The 19237-nt window shown below is 36.7% G+C and overlaps 1 protein-coding gene across 6 annotated transcripts in view; it reads left to right on the forward strand.

Moving 5' to 3' along the window:
- Positions 1-19237, forward strand: part of THSD7B (thrombospondin type 1 domain containing 7B) — a 952777-nt gene that overhangs the window by 115823 nt on the left and 817717 nt on the right. The gene's annotated exons all lie outside the window — the stretch shown is intronic.

The following is a 19237-nucleotide window of genomic DNA, read 5'->3' on the forward strand; positions in this document are numbered from 1 at the left end:
TACAGAAAGGTGAAGACTTTCAAAGCACAATTCAACAAGTAGCTATAGAGCAAATTTAAAAGGATATTATAGGTTACAGTTCCACCATGTCATTTACTTCCTTCCAGCTATTCCAACAACCCAGCATCTAAAAATATATATATATTTATACAACGTTTCAGTATTCATAGACCTTAAATCTCATCTAGTTTGTTGCTACCCCCTCCTCTCACTTAATCTCTTGCTCCATCTCCAGGGGTGTCTAGGCAGTGAGCACCCTAGCTTGTTCATATTGAAAGGGGGTGTTGACAGTATGGGGAAGGGGGCTGCATCTGATTGTTGTTGTTAAAGAGCCTGTTGCCTCTGGGATTTAGGACTTGTCTGGCATAGGAGCACTCTGGTGAATTTAACTTTTTGAAAGATAAAACTTAGTGAGTGAATCTTTTATAGAATGAGATGATTTCTTATTTGGATCACAGACTGCTCAGCAATGGCTTACTTCTTTAGATATATAATTCCATAGTTTTACAATAATTATGTATTTATTGTGAACATTTACTTTCCTGAGCTTGTGTTCAGTTCACTGACTTATCATTATTGCTGATACATTTTATTTTTTAATAGTTTTTTTTTTTTTTTACTTTTTTCTTTATTACGTAAGTTGTAGGTTTACAAAAAAATCATGCTGAAAATATAGAGTTCCCATATACATCCTCTCGCACACAGTGTTTCGTATTAACATTTTGCATTAGTGTGGTAGTTGTTATAATTAAGGAAACATTGTAATTATACTATTCAACTGGGTTATATAGTCCAGTTTTTCTAAAAAATTTTTTTCTAATAACATATATACAAGCTAAAATTTCTCCCTTTTAACTATATTCGAATATATAATTTAGTGTTGTTAATTACATTCATGTTGCTATGCTGACAACACCATTATCCATTACCAAAACTTTTCCATTCTCCAAACAGAAACGCGACCAATGAAGCATTAACTCCCCATTCCCTATCCCCATCACAGCCCTTGGTAACCTATATTCTAGTTTCTGACTCAGTTAATTTACTTCTTCTAATTATGTCACATTAGTGAGATCATTCAACATTTGTCCTTTTGTTTCTGGCTTTTTCCACTTACCATGATGTCTTCAGGGTTCATCTGTGTTGTTGCATGTATCAGCACTTCATTCCTTTTCACAGCTGAATAATATCCCATTGTATGCATATACCACATTTTTTAATTCTTCCTTTTCACAGCTGAATAATATCCCATTGTATGCATATACCACATTTTTTAATCCATTCATCTGTTGATGAATTTTTGACAATTGTGAATAATGCCGCTATGAACATCAGTGTGCAAATATCTGTTCGAGTCCCTGCTTTCAATTCTTTGGGGTATATATCTAGAAGTGGAATGCTGGGCTGAACGGTAATTCCATAGTTAACTTTCTGAAGAGCTGCCAAAATGTTTTTCATAGCAGCTACACCATTTTACATTCCCCCCACACCCCAGCAATGGGATGTGTTCCTATTTCTTAATATCCTCTCTGTGATGGTGGGGTTCATGTGTCAACTTGGCCAGGTGATGGTACCCAGGTTTCTGGCCAAGCAAGCACTGGCCTAAGCATTGCTGCAAGGATGTTTGTGGCTGGTTAATAAACCAACAGGCTGGTTTGCTGAATCATCAGTCAGTTGGCTGCAGCTGTGACTGATGACGTCCATGAAGAGCATGTCTTCCACAATGAGAGAATGCAGTCAGCTGGATTTAATCCAATCAGTTGAAGATGTTTAAGTGAGACAGATAGAGGACCTTCACTTCTTCTTCGGCTGACCAGTGAAGCGTTTCCTGAGGAGTTCATGGAAGCTGCTAGTTCGTTCGTTACCTGAGGAGTTCACTGAACACGTTCATCAGAGTTGCCAGTTTGCTACCTGAGGAGTTCATCGAACATCTTCATTGGAGTTGCCAGTCTGCTGCCTGCCCTACGGAATTTGGGCTCGTGCATACCCACAGTTAGTGAAACACTTTTATAAATCTTATATTTATGGACATTTCTTGTTGATTCTGTTTCCCTAGAGAACCCTAACTAATACACTCTCCAATTTTCCTTTTTTTTTTCTTTAGTAGTAGCCATTCTAGTGGGTATAAAATGGTATCTCATGTGGTTTTTGACTTGCATTTCCCTAATGACTAATGATGTTTAGCATCTTGTCATGTGCTTATTGGCCTTTTGTGTATCTTATTTGGAGAAATGTCTGTTCAAGTCTTTTGCCCATTGAAAAAATTGGGTTTGCTGTTGAGTTGAAAGATTTCTTTATATATTGTGGGTAGTAAACCTTTATCGGATATATGGTTTCCAGATATTTTCTACCATTGTTCAGCTTGTCTTTTCACTTTCATCATGAAGTCCTTTGATGCACAAGTTTTTTATTTTAATGAAATCCCATATATCTATTTTTCTTTTTATTGCTTGTGCATTTCATGTAAAGTCTAAGAACCTTTTTCCTAACAAAAGGTCTTGAAGGTGCTTCCCTATGTTTTCTTCTAGGAGTTTTATAGTTTTTGGTTCTCATATTTAGGTCTTTGATCACATTTTGAGTGATTTTTCAATATGGTATGAGGTAGGGGTCCACCTTCCTTCTCTCACATATGGACAAACAGTTTTGCCAGCACCATTTGTTAAAGAGACTATTCTTTTCCAATTTAAAGGAATTGTCACCTGTCAAAAATCAGTTTGCCATAGACATGAGGGTTTATTTCTGAACTCTCATTGAATTCCATTGGTCTCTGTGTCTGTCCTTGTGCCAGTACCATATTGTTTTGATTACTGTAGCTTTGTAATAAGTTTTAAAGTTGAAATGTGAGTCCTCCCACTTCTTTTTCATGATGGTTTTGTCTATTCAAGACCACTTATCATTATATATATACATTTGATGAATGGCTCTTCCATTTCTGCAAAGAAGGCCATTGGAATTTTGCTTGGGATTGAGTAGAATTGACATCTTAACAATATTTAGTCTTCCAATCTATGACCATGTAATGACCTTCCATTTATTTAGGGTTGTCTTTGGTTTTCTTTAACATTGTTTTATAGTTTACTGTGTATAAGTATTTTACCTCCTTGGTTAAATTTAATCCTAGATACTTGACTCTGTTAGTTGCCTTTTTAGATCTGCTGTTGTATGTTTCCATTGTGTCTTTCATCTCTTGTGTTGTGCCTTTCATTTCCATAGATTCTACTAGTAGGTTTTTTGAACTTTTGATTTCTGCCGTATACATGTCCAGTTCTTCCTTTACAGCCTCTATCTCTTTTGCAATATCTTCTCTAAACTTTTTGAATTGATTTAGCATTAGTTGTTTAAATTCCTGTATCTCAGTTGAAGTGTACGTTTGTTCCTTTGACTGGGCCATAACTTTGTTTTTCTTAGTGTAGGTTGTAATTTTCTGTTGTCTAGGCATGGTTTCCTTGGTTATCCAAATCAGGTTTTCCCAGACCAGAACAGGCTCAGGTCCCAGAGGGAAGAAATATTCAGTATCTGGTTTCCCTGAGGGTGTGTCTTAGAAAATTGCTCCACCCTTTGATGCCTCGGGTCACTGTGCTTTTCTGCCCAGCAGGTGACACCTGTTAGCCTATAATTCGTGACTGGTGTGAGGAGATATGGTGTTCCCCCAGGCTCTGGGGTCTGGTTCTGAATGGAAAGGGCCCCACCCCTTTCCTCCTAGAGAAGACAGACCCCTCAGGTGGAGGTCATTAGCATTTCAATGGTCTTGCTCTCTGCTTGTGCTGTCTCCACCCTTCCCAGAGTCACAGCCCTGGAAACTGAAAATGACTGGGGCTTTCTCCACTGAGCCAAAAAGGAAACAGATAGTCCCCTTCAGACCCAGTCCAAGGCAACCCTCCGGCTCTCCCAGGTCAGTCGTCACCCAAAGCCTCTGTCTGTTTTTTGGGGCTGCGTACCTGTAGTGAGCAGTTCACACTCGCTACTTAAAACCCCAGTTGGAGCTCAGCTGAACTGTATTCGCTTGCTGGGAGAGAGCTTCTCTCTGGCACCACGCGGCTCCACGGCTCTGCAGCTTGGGCTATGGGGGAGGGGGTCTCCCGACCTGGTTCTGCAGGTTTTACTTACAGATTTTATGCTGTGTTCTCGGGCATTCCTCCCAATTCAGGTTGGTGAATGATGAGTGGATGGTCTTGTTTGTCCCCCCGCAGTTATTCTGGATTATTTACTAGTTGTTTCTGGTTTTTTGTAGTTGTTCCAGGGGGACTACTTAGCTTCCACTCCTCTCTATGCCGCCATCTTGCCCGACTCTCTAGTTGCCTTTTTAAATGGAATTTTTCTTTATTTCCTCTTCAGATTGTTCATGACTAGGGTACAGAAACACTACTGATTTTTGCGTGTTTATCTTGTACTTGCCACTTTGCTGAATTTCTTTATTAGCTCTGGTAGTTTTCTTGTGGATTATTCAGGAATATATATATATATATATATATTCATGTCATCTACAAACAGGTAAAGTTTTATTTCTTCCTTTTTAATTTCCATGCCTTTTATTTCTGTTTCTTGCCTAATTGCTCTGGTTAGAACTTCCAGTACAATGTTGGAAAACTGTGGTGACAGTGGGCATACTTGTCTTGTTCCTGATCTTACAGGGAAAGCTTTCAGTCTTTCATCAATGAGTATGACATTAGCTGTGGGCTTTTCATATATACCCTTTATCATGTTGAAGGAGTTTTCTTTTATTCCTAGTTTTCTAAGTGTTTTTATGATGCCCTTTCTGCATCAATTGAGATGACTGGTTTTTTCTTTGTTTTATTAATGTGGTGTATTATATTAATCAGTTTTCTTATGTTGAAATACCCTTGTATAGCTGGGGTAAATTACACTCGATCATAGTATATTATTCTTTTAATGTGCTATTGGATTTGGTACTATGTTTTTGTTGAGGATTTTTGCATCTATAGTCATAAGGAATGTTGGTCTGTAATTTATTTTTCTTCTGCTGTCTTTATCTGACTTTGGTGTTAAGGTTATATTGGCCTTACAGAATGAGTTAGGGAGTGTTCTCTCTTCTTCAATTATATGAAATATTTTGAGCAGGATTGGTGTTAATTCTGTAGGAATGTTTAGTAAAATTCACCAGTGAAGCCATTTGGTCCTGGGCTTTTCTTTGTTGGGAGATTTTGATGCTGATTCAATCTCTACATGCTATTTTTCTGTTGAGATCTTCTATTTCTTCTTGAGTCAATGTAGGTAGTTTGTGTGTTTCTAGGAATTTGTCAATTTCATCTAGGTTATCTAATTTGTGGTATACAGTTGTTCATAGTGTCCTGTTATCTTTATTTGCACCACCTTTCTCTCCCTCCCCCCCGTGCACTGCCCTCCCTCTCTTTCGACAGTCTAGCTAAAGCTTTATCTTTTCAAAGTCAAGTTTATGTCCTCAAAGTAACAACTTCTGGTTATGTTGATTCTCTCCATATATTTTCTGTTATTTTCATTTCTGTTATTTCATTTATAGCCTCTCTAATCTTTGTCATTTCCTTCCTTCTGCTTGCTTTGGATTTAGTTTGCTCTTGTTTGTCTGCATCCACCAGTTGTGAGGATAAGTCTCTGATTTGCAATCTTTCTTCTTTTTTAATGTAAGCATTTAGAACTATACATATCCCTCTCAGCACTGCCTTTACTGCATCCCAAATCTTTTCGTATATTGTGTTTTCATTTTTATTTGCCTCAAGACGTTTTCTGATTTCACTTGTGATTCTTCTTTGAGCCATTGTTATTTAATTTTCACATATATCTGAATTTTCCAGTTTCCTTCTGTTATTGATTTCTAGCTTCATTCTGTTGTGGTCAGAGATGATATAGTGTATGATTTCAATATTTTTGAATTTATTGAGACTTGTTTTGTGACCTAACATGTGGTCTATACAGAAAAATAATCCATGTGCACTAGAGTGGTATATTGCGCTGCTGTTGAGTGAAGTGTTCTATAGATGTCTGTTAGCCTGGTTGATTTATAGTATCATTCAAGTTTTCTATTTCCTTATTGATCTTCTGTTCTAGACGTTCTATCCATTATTGCAAGTGGTGCATTGAAGTCTCCAACTTTTAATGTAGAACCACCTATTTCTCCCTTCAAATATATTAATATTGGCTTCATATATTTGGGGGCTCTGCCATTAGGTACATTTATATTTACAATTGTTATGCCCCCTTGTTGAGTTGACCCCTTTGTCATATATAGTGAACTTCTTTGTTCCATGTAACAATGTTTGATTTAAAGTCTATTTTATCTCATATTAATATAGCTATCCCAGCTCTCTTTTGGTTACTATTTGCCTGGGATATTTTTTCCATCCTTTCACTTGCATCCTATTTGTGTCTTTAAATTTAAGGTGAGAACTTTGTAAATATCATATAATTGGTTTGTGATTTTTTACCCATTCTGCCTTTTGACTGGAGAGTATAACCCATTTACATTTAAAGAATGATAATGTAGTTCATTCTTCTGACATTTGCTATTTGTTTTTTTTAAATTGGACACCTTTTTTGTTCCTCAATTCTCCAGTTAATGTCTACTTTAATATTTATTTGATTTTTTTGTATTGTACCATTTGAGTTCCTTCTCCTTTCTTCCTGTATATTTTTAATATATTTTTCACCTCCCATCTTTTAGTTGTATTTGTTTCACATTGTATCTTTATACATTGTATGTGCAAAACCATAGATTTATCCTTATTTTTTATTCATTTGCATTTTAGACTCTAAGAAATAAAAAGTGGAGTTATATACTAAAAAATACAAGACATTTGTAGTCTTTATGGATGTAGTCTTTATAGGTATTTATGATTACTCATATGGTTACCTCTACTGGAGGTCTTTATTTCTTTATGTCTCTTCAGCCTACTATGTCCTTTCCTTTAAGTCTGAAGGACTTCTTTTAGCATTGCTTGCAGTGTAGGTCAAGTGGTAAAGAATTCCTTCAGCTTTTGTATGTATGAAACTGTCTTAATCTCTCAATTTTTGAAAGACAGTCTCACTGGATATAAAATTCTTGGTTGCCAATTATTTTCTTTCAGTACTTTAGATAGTTCATCTCACTGCCTTCTTGCCTCTGATGTTTCTGATGAGAAATCAGCATTTAATCTTACTGTGACTCCTTGGTACGTAACACATTGCCTTTCTTTTGCAACTTCCAGGACCCTCTTCTTGTTCTGGGCACTCAATAGTTTGACTTCTGTTGTCTGAGCATGGTTCTTTCTGAGTTTATTCTCTTTGGGGTTTGCTGGGTGTTTCAAATACGGATTTTTATGTGGTTGTTAAATTCATGGAGTTTTCTGTCATTATTTCTTTGAATATTCCTTCGGCCCCTTCCTCCCTTCCTCCCTTCCTTCCTTCCTTCTTTCCCTCCTTCCCTCCCTCCCTCCTTCCCTCCTTCCTTCCCATTCTGGGACTTCCATGATGTGTATATTGGTACACTTGATGGTGTCCTATGGGTATCTTAGGAACTGTTTGCTTTTCTTTCTAATTCTTTTTTTCCCTGTGCTTCCCAGTCTGAATCATTTCAATTGACGTGTCTTTGAGAACATTGATTCTTACTTCTCTTAGCTCCATCATGCTATTGAAACTCTCTAGATAATTTCTCATTTCATTTATTTTGTTCTTCAGATCCAATATTTCTGTTTGTTTCATTTTAAAAATTTATCTCTTTATTAAGATTCTCACATTGTTCATTCATTGTTTTCCCAATGTCCTTTCACTCTTTTTCTGTATTTCCTTTTTTTTTTTTAAGTCTTTGTCCAGTATATCCAAAGTCTGGTCTTCTTCATTGATGGTTTCTCAATTATTTATCTTGTTCCTTTTGGATGGACTGTTATTTCCTGTTTCTTTGTTTGTCTGTAATCTTTTGTTGCATGGTGTACATTTTAATATTTTAAAGTGTTAACTGTGGCGTTTTATCCCTGAGCTGTTTTTGTGTTTGCATCCAGCTAGTGATTTGACAGAGATTTCCGTGAGTGCCAGGAGCTAACAAAAAACAAACAATCCAATACCAAAAATACCTTTCACAGTCTTTGAAATTGCCTCTGTATTGGTTGGTGCTCTCTGTCAGAGTTTTGCCCCATCAAGAAGATCAGCCCTATGTGAATGTGTAGTGCACGCTCCTCTCTGTCTTTATGAGCCTGTGTCTTGTCCCAGGTTTGTGCCTTAGAAATTCCTCTGATTACAGGAATTTGAATTTGAAAGTCCACTTTACTCCCTCTGACATAGACTTTCTCCTCCTTTTGGGTGTTGTATTTTATGACTTAAAGCCTGTAATCTTTTGCCCCAGGATGCTTTGACTTGTTTCTTACAATGTTTTAGCCATAAGTAAGCTGCTACTGGCTATAGGGCAAGTTCTTGGCAAGCGAGTTCTGTGAGGGCAAGCCTGCGAGGAGGTTCCCAGTTCAGTCTGTCATGCTGCCTCTTGATAGATTGGCACTAACTTACAGGCAGACCCAGTATCCCAGTGTAACTTAGGGGTTACACTGCATCTTCTGGAACAGGGCCAGGGACCCACAATGAGATTGAAGACTGGCTCCACACCGTTCTGGGGAGGGGTTGGAGAAGGGATCAGCAAGGGCACCATGAACTTCTCCTACTGTTGTTGTTTTTTTTTTCCCCTTCTTTTTTTTCTTTACTTCTTCTTCTGCTTTGTTTTATTTCTTTGTTCTTCTAATTATTTTTTTCATTTTCTTAAATTTTTTCTTGTTTCTTTGTTCTTATTTTTTACTTCTTTCAAACCTGTGTGTTGAGAGCTTCTCCTACTTTTTTTTTTTTTTTTTATTCAGCACTTGCCTAGTTACTACAACCCTTTAACTGTTTTCTGGAGTTTTTACAGTTTTTGCTAGTTTTTAAAAGATTCTGTGAGAACAGATCACCTTGGAGTGTCATACACTGCCATCTTGGACAACTGGAAGCAGGAAACATTTTATTTTGAAAACGGTTGGATGTCTATATATTAGAGTTGTGCTTACAAATAAACATTTCAGTAGCTGACTCTAGCTTTTGGATGTGATTTGTTTTGGTCTGAACATCATTTAAAGTCTTTTTTGAATCAGTTGCTACCATTTAAAAATCGGAATTATACAGGACATTATATATTTATTGTTTATGATAAAATATCTCCATTGACAGTATAGGAATTACATTTGTACATGGTGACCATGAGCATGCTCTCAGTTGTGGCTGTACTCTGTTGGCTGTCTGTACATGTTTAGTTGTGGCTGTCATCTTTGGTGGCTGCCCGCAGGTGCTCAGTCATGGCTGCTTTGCTCTAAATGTACATTATTTTTGAAAGGTTATATAAGCAGTCTTTATTGGGAGATTATGAATCTATTCACATGCATCTGATGGTTGGGACGAGCAATATCAGTTGGCATTTAGCTTGCTGTAAGCTAAATTTCCCAAGTATTATTAAATCAGTTGCTTTAAAAGATAAAATTATAATATGATTGGATGAAAGTAAATGTATCTTATATGTAACACATTTTTCTTCTGTTTAATTACTTTTCTTTTCCTTAATTAATAATCCTTTCTGAGGCCTCATATTTGCTTCTTTTGATGAATATGCAATGACTTTTCCCCAGTAAGCCCACTTTGGGTTTGAAGGAAAAATATTGGCCAATGTGTCAAATAATCTTTCTCTTTTATTATTCCTCTTAATTAAAGCCATTTAACCTGACCTCAAACCTGCTGCAACTTAGTAGCAACCTGCTGTGCATTCTAACACTTTGCATTAGCCCCACAGTATGGTTGCAAAGCCCGTGTTGGCTGGGAAGTTTAATGATGGATACTTCTCATTTCCCAAGAGAAGGAAAAATGGACCAATTGCTCTTTGAGGCAACTTAAACGTACACACAGCATTGACTAAGGGCGTGACTGTATTTACATTGATACTAGTTTGGAGACTGCTGAAGGTTTCTAACTCTCGATTTCAAGTTTGAACTCACACAACTTGAACTTCAGCTACAAGATTAAGAATAATATTCATGATATGCCATGATTTAATTTACGTGTCATTCTTGTTTTTTTCCAGTGGGCTTCACATAGCACCACAAATCAATACAATAGCTCTGAGTGATTTTTTTTTGCTGTTTTCAGGAACATAGTGCGAAATGATCACCATATTCTACAGAATAAGATTTCATGTTATATTACTTAAGGAGAACGATCAGGTTGTTTCTATGCCTCTGATTCTAACGAATTTTTCTATTAGATTTAATTAATTTTTGCATCCTTCTCTTCAGTTACAGAGGGATTGACATTTTCTCCTTTGATTCTCCTAAAAGTTCTGGGAGCTAAGTGATCTCTGTTTTACATACAAAGAACTGTGGCTCTGCGAAGTTAAGTGACTCGCTTTCTGAATTATTGCTAAGGCAGGGATTGATGACCAGGTTTTCTGACTTTGGCTGTTTGCATGCTCTCATAATTTCTCATAATCCCCCTGTGTTCTGCTGCATGTTCTCTCCCAAACCACCAGTCAGGAACCTTGACTTCTTTTCCTTGATCTTTGAACTCAGTCACAATTCCCTTAGAGTAATTATTGAGTAAGGGTTACCTGAGCTGTGTAAAATTGTCTTGTTCCCAGATGAAGATGTATAAATTCCCATATAAAATTAAAACAGGCCTTTAGTAGGAAGAAGTTGAAGAGTTGAAGCTATATTATTAATGTACACTCTCTTAGGTTAGTCTCAGAATGGATTTGCTGGTAATTATGTATGTGCAATCAAATGACACCAATTTTAGTTCCTAAAACTCTTTAAAATTCATTTTTGAGTAAGAGTTATATTCTTATTGTCTTGATAAATAATTTTTCTGTATGTGCAAATAAATCTTCAGGAAAAATTATTCTAAACCCTTGGAACTTTATCTTTCATTAGTTTATATGGAAGCATAAAAATTGCCATCTCTGATGATCTAAAGCAGGGGTCTGCCAACTATGGCCCATGAGCCAAATCTGGGCCAGCACCTGTTTTTGTTATGGCTCTTGAGCTAAGAATGTTTTTTATCCTTTTAAATGGTTGAAAATAAATCAGAAAGAGATTATTTTTTAATATGTGAAAATTATATTTACATCGTACTGTCCATGAATACAGTTTTGTTGGAACACAGCTGCACTTGTTTATTTAAACATCATCTATGGCTATTTTTGCACTATAGAGACAGAGCTGAATAGTTGTACATACTGTATGGCACAAAAAATAAAGAAAATATTTACTGTCTGGTTCTTTATGAGAAAAATTTTGCCACCTTAAATCTAAAGGAAAGTATATCTGTATTGTTTTAAATATACCTTTCATTTCATAAATAAACCTAACAGTAACCTCTTGAGTTTTGGAGAGAACCATGCAATTCACTGATTTATGGCAAGGACTGACTTGAATATGCCAGTCTGTGTTAAATTTTTAGCCTGCTTCAGATGATCCCCTGGTTGGCCATCCATGATTCTTGACTTGGTGTTGTAAGAGGCACTCATTTGGATTAAGACATTGTCTTTCCTGATAGACCCTATTAAACTATACTGGGCACCTATCAGCATCCATTAAGTGAGTGCTTCCCATATGTTCTTATTGGTAGTGATAACAACGGTATATTAGATAGTTTATTAGATACCTTTTTTTATTTGAAAGTATTTCAGGTATACTAGAAAAAAAGAATTAGAACATAAAATCCATGATTTCATGGATGATATGACATGAAATTATTTAATTAAACTGTGAACTAATACTCCTCCTTATCTCTCACCTTACAAAGAATAATTCAAAATGGATCAAAGACCTAAATATAAAAACCAGAACTATCAAACTCCTAGAAGAAAATGTAGGGATGCATCTTCAGGACCTTGTATCTTAGACTTTACGTACAAAGCACAAGCAACTAAAGAAAACATAGATATATAGGTCCCCCTCAAAATTAAAAATGTTTGTGCGTCAAAGGGACTTTATCCTGGAAGTAAAATGACAACCTAAACAATGCAAGAAAATATTTGGAGATCACATAACTGATAAAGGTTTAGTATCTAGAATATATTAAGAAATCTTTCAATTTAATGTCTAAAAGAAAACCCAATTAAAAATGGGCAAAAGACCTGAATAGGTATCTCCTTGGAAGGAAGATATACGAATGGTCAAAAATCACATGAAATGATGCTCGACATCCTTCGACATCAGAGAAATGCAAATCAAAACCACAATGAGAGAACATTTCACAGCCACCAGAATGGCTGCTATTAACAAAAATAGAAAATTGCAAGCGTTGGAAAGGATGTAGAGAAATAGGGGCACTCATTCATTGCAGATGGGAATGTAAAATGGTGCAGCCTTTGTGGAAGATGGTTTGGCACTTCCTCAGAAAGTTAAATATAGAATTATCATAAGACCTGGAAAGTCCACTACTAGATATATGTCCAAAAGAATTGAAAATAGGGACTCGAACAGGTATTTGCACACTGAAGTTCGTAGTGGCATTATTCACAATTGCCAAAAGATGTAAGCAACTCAAGTTTCCATCAACTGATGAGCAGATAAATAAAATGTGGTTATATGCCTGCAATGGACTATTATCCAGCCATAAAAAGTAATGAAGTTCTAATATATGCAGCGAAAGATGTCCCGAATACATTGTGTTGAGTGAAATAAGCCAGATACAAAAGGATAATTATTGTGTGATCTCACTGATATGAAATAATTAGAATAAGCACACTCATAGAGTTAGAATCTAGAATAAGGGTTACCAGGGTGTATGGGATGGGGATAGGGATTAGGGACTTTTTCAAAATTATAGAATTCTCATTAAGAACGATGAAACTATTTTGGTAATGGATTGTGGTGATGGTAGCACAACATTGGGGACATTGATATATATATTTGAATGTGGTTAAAAGGGGAAATGTTAGGTGGTATATGTGGTAATAGAATAAAAATTAAAAAAAAAATCCATGGAATTGCACAAGACAACAGTAAATCCTAAGTTAAACCATAGACTCTAGTTAATAGTACAAATATAAAAAATGTACTTTCATCAATTGTATCAAATGTATCACACCAATGCAATTTGTTAATAATAGGGTGGTACATGGAATCTTGTATTTTATGCATGATGGTTCTGTAAACCCACAAATTTCTAATAAAAAAAAACTGAGCTGATAGAAAGAAAAAATATAAAGTAAGAGATCTGGTAAGTATTGTGAAGTCAGTAAGCAAATGGCCAAAGTTTTGAAACACTGCATTGATAGATTAAATCAAAGTAGGTTATGAGTTGAGCTGGAGGATCTAGGGTACATCAGAAATACACAGAGAGGTAAATTTCGACTGAAGAGATGAGTTGAGGTAAAGCTAGGCAGAAAGTGAGGTTATTCTAGTGGGGAGAGAGCATCAGGGAGGGACTTCAGAATTTATTCTGGGATTATTTGGAGCAAATAGAAAGCAATTCTCTGTTCTAAGCTCTTTAGAGTTTATCCAGTCTCAGGTATTGTGTGAAAGGGTCCTCACATTATCTCATTATACCTGGTTGTATTTTATGGGAGAAATTATTTGTTGTTTTGGTGCTTGCAGATTTGGGGATTGAGCAGGTTGGAAGGTATCCTGTGATGATGTTAAGTGTCTATCACATTCATGCGTCTTATGAAATGGAGAATATTCGGCCTCTTCAATTTGGTATCTTGCTTTAATAGTATTTTGAACATGTTAAAGGCTATTTCATGTTCTTCAAAAGTATGATTTTAATAGCTGCATAGGATTCCATCACATGAATGAGATATATTTAATTAACTATTTCCCTATTCTCAAATTTTGGATGTTTTTTATTTTGTTTTGTTTTTTTTCCATTATATATAACACTGGGATAAGCAACCATGCATTTTGTTTACATTTCTGATACTTTCCTTAAGATAGATTTTGACAGATGGGATCTTTGGGTTAAAGGTATATATATTTTTAAGACTTGATATGGAATGCCAATTTGTCCTCCAAAAAGATTGTACAAATTAACATTTCCACCGGGAATGTACATGGATGCCATATTAGTTTGTTTGTTCAGACATTTGTTTGTTTTTATATTTATGTCTACATCCTTATGTCTAAGTAAAGTTTTATAATTTTTATTTTGATATAGGATTGGCATATTTCTTGTGACTATCCTACGCCAAGATTTATCCATCTGTGGCTGTCGTGAATGGGATCTTTATCCCTTATTTCCAATAGAGCTTTTTCTGGTGTACTAAGGAAATAACTGTTTTAGTGTATTTTGTGTGTGACTGACCTCTCCTATCAATTCTGAAAGTATTCCAGTTGATTCTCTCAGTTTGCATCTAGGCACTGAAGATGTTAGTGTAGATCCTGGGAGTGAAAATCTTCAACTCTTCTCACTGTGTGATGTGAAGAAGCAAGCAAAAGCCTCTGTTGTTGGTTCATTCTTATTTGAGCCAAAAAACAAAGCTAATAAGTAAGATGCTGAGAAGATCTAATTTGAGTGAATGCAGCTAAATAAATCTGCAATTTTGGATGCTTCGCTTTAAGAGTGGGACCTTTAGAAGTATTAGGATTTTATTTGGTGTTACTCGTCAATTTTTTAAAAAACGGGAATATGATTTTTCTTAGGAAATAGTCTAATTGTGTTCAGTATCACACAGAACCTGGAATGGGTTAGGAAATTACCCAGTCCCTTGCTTCTTTTAGTTTAAAACAGAATTTATGTTTTAATTTAGTTTTTCAGCCTCTCTATGAAATTGTTTAACATGAGTGTTAAGGCCAATGGTATAATAAAATGTCACTGATTCCTCATTTCTAATATTTTTTTTTCATTTAGCAATGTTCATTGGCTTTCAAGTAAGTTGATTTTTAGAGGATTGAATTTGGTTGCTTATAGCCTTAATAAAATCATGCTGTTATAAAGGGGTATTGTCATTTTAAGTGCTATCAGGTTTTATGCTTTTGATATCCTGGCATCTCAGCAGAGAATTAGGTGTTTATGTACAGATAAAAGCAGATTTAAAGAACACAAAGACTGCTGCCTTTACTCTTTCAAAGCTTTCTCCATACTTGTCTTATAAAAACCACTGAGAAGCTGTGTGCTTAATACTTTGTTTTGCTTATTTCTTCTCAATCCTCTTATGTCAGCTCTGGGAACAAAAAGATCCAAGCTAGCGTCCTTGGAAAAATATAATGGGCAAAGAATCTCAAATTGCCATTTATCAGGGGCTTTAAAAGTCAAGATCATTATTATTTTTTAAGGGAACAAAGCATAATTATGAGCGTGCAATAATAGTGCACATCTGTCGTTTTTCCTGCTCAGTATAGCCTCTCCCTTTCTTCATAATTAGAACCTGATCTTCCTTTGCAGAGTAGCCCCTCACTCACTCTGTCACTGGGTCCTGGGGTGGGATTGCAATTCTGGCTCTGGGGATGGATTTGTAATCCAAACCTGCTCCCCCACCTCCACCCTTGGCTCCATGCGAATTAGCTCAGGAATAGGACACAAGCCAAACAAGGCCAATGATTGTGGGTCTGTAACCTCCTCTTTGGCTGCCTTTTAATATACTAAATATGTTATTTATTTGTATATCATCAGTATCTCCCCAGCTCTACTGGAATATGAGATCTCTGAGGGAAGAGGGTTTTTTCTATTTTGGTTTCTTTGGTATCGCTAACCTCTCTAATGCTGCTAGAAAGAGTGGATAGATATTTGTTGAATGAGTGAATGTCAAATTGTATAAAAATGGTAGTTAATTTCTCAAGAGATTGCTTAATAATTGCAGAGGGAAAAATGGTGACTTTATCCCAGTATCCATCTCAGGTATGGATCCCAGGTGTCCATTCCGTTGGAATAGACAGGAGAACACCATCTTAACCAAACAGTCAAAGTCAACACCACTGAGGATGGGACAAATCGACATCATGTAATAACTGAGAAGGGCACAGCATCACGTCTGTGTTATCTGGCCACAAATGCAAGGAAACATAAGAAAACAGCAGAAAAATCCAAAATAAGGAACAGTCTACAAAGTAACTGTTTTGTATTCTTCAAAAACATCAATGTTATAAAAGAAAAAGAAAGGCTGAGAAACTTTTTGGAATAAAGGAAACTAAAGAGGCATGACAATCAAATGTAATGTGTTATCCTATGCTGGATGGTCATTATTGGACAACTGGCAGAATTTGAATATGGACTGTCTATTAGGAAACAGTAGCATTTCAAAGGCAAATTTCCTGAACTTGATGTAAGATAATGTCCTTGTTCTTAGGAGATACACACTGAACTATTTAGGGGTAATGCATCAGGATTTCTGCAACTTTCCAAAATATCAGCTCTATCTATATCCAGAGGCATATATACGTCCCTATCTATATCTGTATCATCATATATCTCTCTATGTCATCTATCATCTATATCTATATTTACCTGTATCAATATCTAGAAAGCAAATGCTACAAAAAGTTAACAGATAATTTCAGTGAAAGGTAAATGAGGGTTCATTGTAACTTTAAAATTTACAGATAAATTTTAAGGGTTATTGGTAACATGAAATTACCAATATTTGGCTGTTTTTGACTTATGTAAGTGACAATTTCAGGTGGTTCATTTTGAAACTTTTATGTAAGTCAATTTTTATCTTTTTTTAATGAAAATTAAAAAGAAAAAGAGAGCAAACATAGTAGGATGACTGGACTGTCTTCACTGAGTAGTGTATTTATGTGGAACCATTTTTTCCCCAGTAATTCCTATCAGCCTGGCTTTTTAAGCTCCGATGTCTTGTGTGCTTGCTAAGGGAAAGAAAGAAAATGTAAAGTTGCCAACGAGTGGCTTCTCCTCTTCTGATAATTTTGTCCTACTTGATAGTCATTTATAATCTGTGATTGGTTCAAAACTCAGTGCTGTCTAACAGTCCACAGCTTCCCTGTTCTGGTTCTGGTTCCTTCCAAAGATGTCTGCTGGGACTGGCTTGCATGGACTACGTTCTCTCCCTCCCTTTCTCCTCCCCATCCCAGTTACTAAGAGCAAGGTGGCTAGGAGGGGATAGGAGGTGCGAGTGGTGGGTATGGTGTGGTTGGGGAGAGTGTCCTTTTCTGTGATTGACAAGCACAGCAGCTGGACCAGGTGGAGGAGATTCCTATGCTCTGTTATCACTTGCTTCTCTGGCTGGTGCTAGAGATATATGGCCATGATTTCTGCAAAGTCTGCTTGCTGTAATTGTCTGGTGTCTGCTGTGAGCTTCTCCTGGTGTTCTCATTGCAGGATGTCTGTGCTCTGCCCTGGCTCTGGGTCTCAGTTACCGTCAGGGGAAACTTACATCTTTTCTTGCCTTCTGCCAGTGACATATGACACAGCCTACCTTTGACTATGATTCTTTTTGATTTCTTGCAAACTTTAGGAGGACAGAGCTTTGCATTGTGCATGGGACCTCATAAAAGTTTAATAAATATATATTGTTTATAGAAAATAATCAATTGGATCAGGACATGAATGACCAGTAAGGCAGTGAGACGACTGGGTCCCTGGATCATGGATCAAGGCAGATCGCTTAATTTTGAGTCCCTCTGAGAGGGTGAGTGAGCCATGTTCACTCTAAACAAGCAAATTAAATAGGGCATAATTAGTGGATGGTGTGGGGGTTATAAAGAGGAAATTCAATCTTCTTTCTTCTCAAATTCCTCTGAATGATGTAAAGATTGGTGCATCACCATCTGCAGTGAGTTGATTGGTCACAGACCCCATCCAGATATGCCTCCATCAAACCCACTTTCAGGTGATGTTATTTCCTACAGAATTCCTTAGGCTGGGTACATAAATGCGGGTGCTGAAATACAAAAGCCCAGGGGAATTCTAGAAGTTATCCCAGGTCTGTGATGAGACTGACTGCTGCTGCTGCTACTTCTACTTTTGTGACTCCTGATGGCTCTTCACTGAGTATAAGTAAGTGGTAGCCACTCCTCTAAGCAACTTCAACACTTGGAGTCATTAGTCCTCAAATCAGATTGCAGATTTGTGAAATAGGCACCATTGTTCCCATTTTATGGATGAGGAAACTGAGACTTAGGGAGGTAAGGTGACTTGATAATCTAGAGTGGGGTTTTGACCCTAGCTCTGATGAAGTCCAAGTCTGTTTCGTTTAAGCTCTGTCTCAAAATATGCAAAGTATGCTTAATAAAGGAAGGGAGACGGTGTCCCATGGAAGAAGGCCCAGGGCCCATACTTTAGTCGGCCTTAACATCACCACAGAGTTTGTTCAAAAGGGAAATTCTTACCTGTGATTGTCATGATTCAGTGGATGGACCAGAGAAGGTAAATTTTTTAAAGCACCCCAGATGATTTGATGCCCTAATTGCCCTACAGAGTTAACTAGACTTAGCCCTATAAATTAATTGAATTGTTTATTCTAAGTAAACATGAATTACAGTTTCTTTTATGGTGTACTGAGTGGGACTTTCCTTGAAGAAGTTTGGAGTCTAATTACAAGGCTGTATTGTCAACAAGTACCTGCTTTATACTTGTTTTATGCCTTGAATAGTATTTGAACAATGATAGGCACAATACATGCTTTCCAGTTAATTGATTGGTTATTTAATGTGGGGAAAATATGCATCATCTGTAAGAGGGGCATTGGCATGTAGGATATCTTAGAATGTAATGGTTGTTCAAAGATAAAGGCAAAGAGATAATGGGTAGGCAAGGAGAATGAAGGGGCTCTTAGTAATAACATTTGGAAATTCTTCAACTCTCCTAAGATGTGGGTCATTAAGGCTCTGCTGATTTGAAGATATCCAGCAGCTAAGGTACATTTTAGTGTTCTCTTTCTCAATTTTGGTTCCATTTAATTTTTCCTGTGACAGATGGTGCTTAACTTGGGTTAGCAGAAGCTAGTTGATACTTTATTTTAAAAGGCATAGTTGAAAACACAAGACCACCGTCTTACAATTATCCATCAACCTTCATCTCTGCTTTAGTTTCCTAGCTGCTAAAACAAATACCATAACAATGGGTTGGCTTAAACAATGGGAATGTATTGGCTTATGGTTTTGAGGCTAGGAGACATCCAAAATCAACAAGGTGATGCTTTCTCCCAGAAGACTACGGTGTTCTGGGGCTGACCACTGGCGATCCTTGGCCCTTGGCTTTTCCGCCACATGGCCACGTACTAGGCGGCATCTTCTCCTTTCTGTTCTGGGCTCCGTTGACTCCCACCTTCTGGCCACTCCCCCTAGTTTCTCTCTTTCTCTGTCTG

The sequence above is a fragment of the Choloepus didactylus genome, chromosome 9 (genome assembly GCF_015220235.1).
Source record: "Choloepus didactylus isolate mChoDid1 chromosome 9, mChoDid1.pri, whole genome shotgun sequence".
Classification (NCBI taxonomy): Eukaryota; Metazoa; Chordata; class Mammalia; order Pilosa; family Megalonychidae; genus Choloepus; species Choloepus didactylus.